The 6,311-nt window shown below is 39.3% G+C and overlaps 1 long non-coding RNA gene across 2 annotated transcripts; it reads right to left on the bottom strand.

Moving 5' to 3' along the window:
- Positions 1-67: 67 nt before the first annotated feature.
- On the bottom strand, positions 68-5,229 carry LOC103392498 (uncharacterized). 2 transcript variants are annotated; one of them, XR_522925.3, is made up of 4 exons: positions 4,795-5,229; positions 3,766-3,836; positions 2,582-2,648; positions 68-2,217 (listed from the first exon to the last, which is right to left on the bottom strand). It is a non-coding gene; the product is annotated as an uncharacterized LOC103392498 (long non-coding RNA). The 2 variants fall into 2 exon arrangements; XR_522924.3 differs by lacking the exon at positions 4,795-5,229 and adding an exon at positions 3,982-4,272.
- Between the last annotated feature and the right edge of the window lie 1,082 nt (positions 5,230-6,311).

The raw sequence follows: 6,311 nt of genomic DNA, 5'->3' as shown, positions 1-6,311 counted from the left end.
TAAGTACTGTATATTCTCACAACGACTGACGGCAATCACACCGCAGCCCTGGAGGGTGGGAGGGGCGAGGTGGGGGAGGAGGCGGGGGTATTTAGACATCTGTGCCAAGTACCTGAAGCAAACATTCCCAAGCCGACATCATGATACTGCGTTTTTATCATCACTACTGTCACATCAGTCGTCCACCATCTGACTGAGCACACACACACACACACACACACACACACACACACGCCACTAGGTTCCCAGACTTTCTCGATCATGCCTTGAGCCTTTTGCCCCCATCGCCATGTGTTGAAGTAGTGCAGAAGCGACCACATCAGGGTCTTTGGCCCCACCCTGCTCACCCACAGCTACCCAAACACACACAAACACACTGATGTGAACTCGCGTTAGCGTGCACGCCACCGCACAAATATGGAAGATATAGAAAAGAAAAGAAAAAAAAACTGCAAGTGCATCATAAACCAGACATCTGAGTACACTGTAGATGTACGTATATATGCAAATACACGGCAGAACAAACACCCGACCAGACTTGGACGGACGTGGACATATGGAACCATGCAGGGATTTGAACCAGCACAGTTTTGTTTTTTTTTTCCAGCTCTAAAATCTCTCTCGGGGTGAAACTGGTTGATGTTCCTGTGGCTTTGGTTGGTGAAGAAATTGTTGGATATTTAAAAAATGCCATGGGAATGGAATGCAGTCGGTATTTGAATCACCACCAAAGGCACTCATTAAATCTGGTGCAATTGGTTTTGACCTTGAACAGCTGTTGCTGATACTGGATGGCTGATCCAGAGTCAGCAACAGAAGTTCCAAAGAGCAGGACACGTAGTACTTAACTACCAGAGAGCGAGAGGGAGATGATGCTCCACAGACATTCCACACTGGCCTAGCACTATAGCAGGGAGGCTTCCATGAGTCAGACTCACAAGGGTAAAGGGTCAAAAAGACTGAAAAAGACTTCTGATTTTAATCACCAACACCTGTAGATGATTTTACCGTCACAACTTTGTAAATTTAACTATTTAATACTAATAAGGGGTTTCCTGAAAATCAAAAGAACTGAATACCTGAGCGACTATTTATTTATATTATATATATTTGTCAGAGCAAAGTCGATAAATATTAAATGGTGAGGAATTTCTATATTAATAAAAATGAGAATAAAGCTAAAACAGCATAAAAACGTTCTTTAAAACCTTCAACATCAAAGTTTTTTTTTTTTTTTTTTAGATAAATTCAGCAGGTTGTCTCATCTACCTGTAGACTTCTAAAGATGCTGAAAACATTTGCATACGTTTTAGATTCCCAGGCTTTGACTTCATTTTATGAAGAGTGACGATGACCCCGTGCGACCCCTTGAGGACCTACAGGCGTCACACCTATTAGACTGGTGAAACAGTCTTTCTTGTATTCCTTTCTGTCTGTAATTAAAGCAATAAATTACCTGCTGATGCTGGCAGGGTGTTAATGGTGGCTTTGTGGAACCAAAAACATTCCAGCTGCTGCCTTTAGGCAGACGTGGCATTTAAACATGCATGAAGATATTTTGCAGGGTTTACAGTTGAAACGTGCTTCTCTTTTTTTTGTTGATGATTCCTTAATATGTACACATTTCTATTTCAGGAATCAGCAAACAAAATTTTAACAAATTGTAATTTACTGCCACACACTCCCCTGCATGCCAGATGGCAGTATTGCACCTATACTTTGCCAAACTAAAAAATAAATAATAAATAAAGTGCAGGTACGACCAAAACATATTGCTGCTAAAACAGAGACCAGAGCTAACATTAGCCACAACAGCCTATCAACATCTTACCCTGTATGGCTGTATCAGTGGCCACTCTTTAAACTAACCAACATTCTGATGCAAGACCAGGAAAATAGAGCAGTGACTGGAAATATTCCAGTTACTGTCAGTTCCATACAGTACCATTCAAAACTAAAGTTACTTCAAAAAGTCTTATTATTATTTCCACACAGTTTTAAACATTCCTGTTCCTTATGACTGGATTAAAAGTCCACGTTACACATTGGAAGGGTTTTTCAGTGATGGAGTGTAAGTTTAAGCTTAATCACGGTAACCAAATCATGCTGGATTAAAACTCCATCACAGGGGCGTAGGTCAGATGAAATCAAAATGTGGAGACTCAGAAAAATTCTACATTCCAAGACAACGTTGTCACATCATATCTGCAGTGAGGTCTGTATAAAAAAAAAAATATTAGCACGAACACTAACAAAAAACAAATCCTCAACACAAACACTCTAAAACAGCCAAAACAAAGTGAAGATCATCTGGTACAGCTGTACCATGACATCAAGCTCCAGAGTGAGTGAAGGAGAGGACGTTCCTGTAAATACCCCGGTGATTACAACTTTTATTTTCTTAGTGCAGTCCCTGCTCGACCCTCCCCCGACATCTAATCTTAGTCGCCACACAAGAAGATTTCAGCAACAGGAAATGGGCCTTTTTCCCAATGGGCAAGTAGGAACTGATTTGACCTTTGACCCAATTTGTGAGCAACTCAAAAACAGTGACTCAATGCAGAGTCACAAAAACACTTACGGTAACTCCGGGCCTTCATTCCCACAGCGTGTGCACGGCAGCTTGAAGCTCCAGGTGTCAGCAGTTCCTGAAGTAACATGTAATGAAAATACATCAGATATATATATACACACACACATAGTAGTAAGTAAAAAAATAAAATTACACAAGGCACTGTATATCTCTTCTACAATAAATACATATGCATATGTATTATACATGTAAATACAAAGCAAAAAAAAAAAGAAAGAAAAAGAAAACAATCATAACATCTATCAAAACCTTTTGACCCGCCCTGGTCTGTGAAGATAAAAACGATATTATAATTTTAATTGTATGTCTAGAACAATATCATTTAACATGATCACTGCTAAAGAGTAGCTTCTCCGTCGAGTTTATAGAGGAACAAACTCTCAGTGAAAAGTCTGTAATTTCACCTAAAGACCAAGGTTTTCTCTTTAAATCTCAGCAGAGATCATGGTTTAATTAACACGCAGTAATTAAAGAGGCGTTCACCTTTTTTCCCACCAAGGAGCCTGTAATGTCTACGTTAGTGATCAAACACTGATATTTCAACTCGTGATTGTTTTCCTGATAATCACGAGTGACAACCAGTCATTCACCTGATACGGGAGTCGACCCCACCCTGTTATTTAGTGACAGCAGATAGCCGTCCCACTCAGCGGGGGCGAGCACGAACCTCCTCATCTAATGACTCCCATGTCTTTACTTAGTCTGCCCCGAGAATCAAAGCCTTCGTCCCACATGCAGAGCAATTTATGGTCATTTTGGACATCTTTACAGGCAAGGAGATTTATACTGTGGAAACTGTGTGAAGCGCAATAAGAAAGCTGCAGTCGTTGGTAAATCACTCAGTGCTGTAAATAAAAAAAGACCGTAGAAGAGTGGAGGATTTTTTGGGTTTTTTTTTTCTTTTTAATTGGCAGCTATCTTTGGGAATCCAGTCACATCATGAGACAGAAAGCTACTGAATCATAGAGAACATGTGGTGACCCACCAGACACAAGTTGGTGACTCACTGTGGATCTTAGGCCAAATGGCGGAGCTTAATTGTTTATGTCTTTGCAAAACATTTGAGAAACATTGAGACGGTGAATGAACCAGGCCGGGCTAACACTTTAAAGTTTTACAAACAGTATTTACAGCTGACAATTACATTAAAATGATAAAGAATTTAATCATACCCCAATTTCTGAAACATATTATAGATGCATCCAGCGGTGTAAGGGGCAGTATTCCATCTTGAGTTTGTCACCTGCAAAGAAAATTCACAGGAAGTGAGGGCTAATGTCACAAGGAAATATCGGGAACAGTATTTAAAGTCAAGACCAATATTGCTATAATGTTACTTTTTAAACTTCTGGTCGTGTACAAATTGTGTAACAAAGTTTTCTTATCACCTCAGAACTTCAGCTTCCCCCTCAATCAAAACACACCTGTTAGCAAACAACAGAGCTAACGTTAGCTACACTAGCCCTGGTGAAGATAAACGTAATGACTTCGTAGGCTACTGTGTGTTATACATACTAGTAGCGTATGTCTGTCTGTGAATGGCTGTTGCGTACAGTATCTGTGCGTGGGGCGCGCGCGCGAAAGGACGATAGCGAGAACTTCCGTGTTTCTATTTGCGGACAAGCACAAAGTGAAGGGAGTTAGCCCCGGAGCTAATGCTAACTTCGGACCGAGAGCAAATCAACAAGTCTCCCCATGTTCGGAAAAAAGCATTTATTTAATTAAAAGTTAAAAAAATTCTTTCCGTGTAAATATCCCATGTTACAACGTACAGCAGACATCTGCGGCTTATAGAGATGTACAATTATTATTTTTCTTAAATTTAGCGGGTGCGTACAGCAGACATCTGCGGCTTATAGAAATGTACAATTATTTTTCTTAAATTTAGCGGGTTTGGCTTATATTCCGGTGCCTCAATAGTCCGGCCGGAAATGACAGTTTGTAGCCAAAAAATAAATAATAAATCACAAATGTTTATATTTTACTGGTTAAAGTTCACTCTTGTGTACATGCATCGATTCAACATTAAATAGGTGGATTTAATTATATCCACTATACTTTACTAGAACCTGTTACCGCTGTCACTACGATGTGAGCAGCTTTACAGTGATATAAAACACACAGAACTAATAAAAACAGAACAGACTTAACGCAGGTAGAATTCTAGGAACAGACTGGAGGACGGACGAATCACCACTGACCTCACAGACATCTCCACTGCGACAGTTCACCAACTGACATGGTCCACGACAACGGGACCAGGAACCAACAAAGTGTGGGCACCAGGTGTCACGAGTGAGACTCAACGAATCCAGGTGACTGTGATCAACTGATTACCCTGTGAGGCAGACAGGAGGGGCAGAGGGGCAGAAAACCAAATTAAATCTGTTACAGAAACTTCACTGCAGTCTGACAAGACAACACAACAGATGTTAGGTTTTTTTTAAGTCTAAAATGAATGATAAATAAGAGGCACAGACAGATGTAACTACTGACTCTGGATATAATATAATAATTTATATTAATACCCACTGTTGTGTGTCTGCAGGTTTTAACATTTACACCATTTATTTTCATAACAACAATCGTTAATGTCCATGTTGCTAACTGGTATAATTATTTTATTTTTGTAATTTTTTCCCCCATACTAAGTCAACAGGCAAACAACAGGAGTAAAAACAATGATATTTGAAATATTTTACACACTTTTTATTTCCTTAAATCAAATTCCTATGACTAACTTTTAATAACTATAACTAAGTCAAATGTAACTGTTAAAGCAGATGTTGATGCTTTTACCAAACTGCAGTCACATGGTGGAAATCCAGATGTTCAGGCAGCAGTAACACACTGACACACGGCTGTGGATAATACAAAGGTCAGATCAGTTTTATTAAATGCGTTTTTAAAAATGGTTTGAACCCCCCCCACAGTTATTTCTTTGTAATTCTTCAAAGAGGACCAGCACCAGAACCAGAGACGGCGACACATTGAAGCTGCTCAATGGTCCGTGGACAGTGTAGAACTGCGTCAGTACCAGACTCTGGCTGATTGAGAACATGTGCATTCATGAGGGTTCTGCAGACATTAAAATTGACTAAATATATTTGACCATATATTTCTCACCACAGTCATCTGAGGCCGTTTAAGTCTCTTATAAAGTATTTTTTCATTTTAATTATGCATCTGGTTTTATACCCCACCATACGCAATACCAATAAAATACAGTGAGGCTACTACTAGTACTACTACTAGTACTACTACTACTACTACTTTTATAATTAAAAATTTGGAATTAAATATGATTAATTATGATGACAATTAACCTGCAAGCAATCAGATTAGAAATGTTCTTTCTAAATTAATCATAATTTATTGTGCTTAATTACAATGACAATTCACATGCGAACAATCAGATTACAAATTTATTTTTCCCTTTTACTAAAAGCTGAAGACCAGTAAAAATGTAATCACTGTGAGAACCATTTTTAGGACTTTAGCTGCTCCTCCGTACAGAGAGATGTGGGCCGTATTACAGATATTACTCTGCCTTCTTTATATAGACCTAACCCAGGATAGCCCTGCCCAATGTTTTCTTCATGGCCCCAGATCTGAGAGCAAAAAAAATAGAAAGACAAGCCAGAGAAACAGAGGCAGGGAGAGAGAGAGAGGGAGGGAGAGAGAGAATGAATAATTAGACTAATTATTAACCAACGTT

This window comes from Cynoglossus semilaevis, chromosome 16 (genome assembly GCF_000523025.1).
Source record: "Cynoglossus semilaevis isolate Cse_v1.0 chromosome 16, Cse_v1.0, whole genome shotgun sequence".
NCBI classification, from domain to species: Eukaryota; Metazoa; Chordata; class Actinopteri; order Pleuronectiformes; family Cynoglossidae; genus Cynoglossus; species Cynoglossus semilaevis.
Note: the sequence above shows the minus strand (reverse complement) of the source record. Positions and strands in the feature narration are given on the sequence as shown.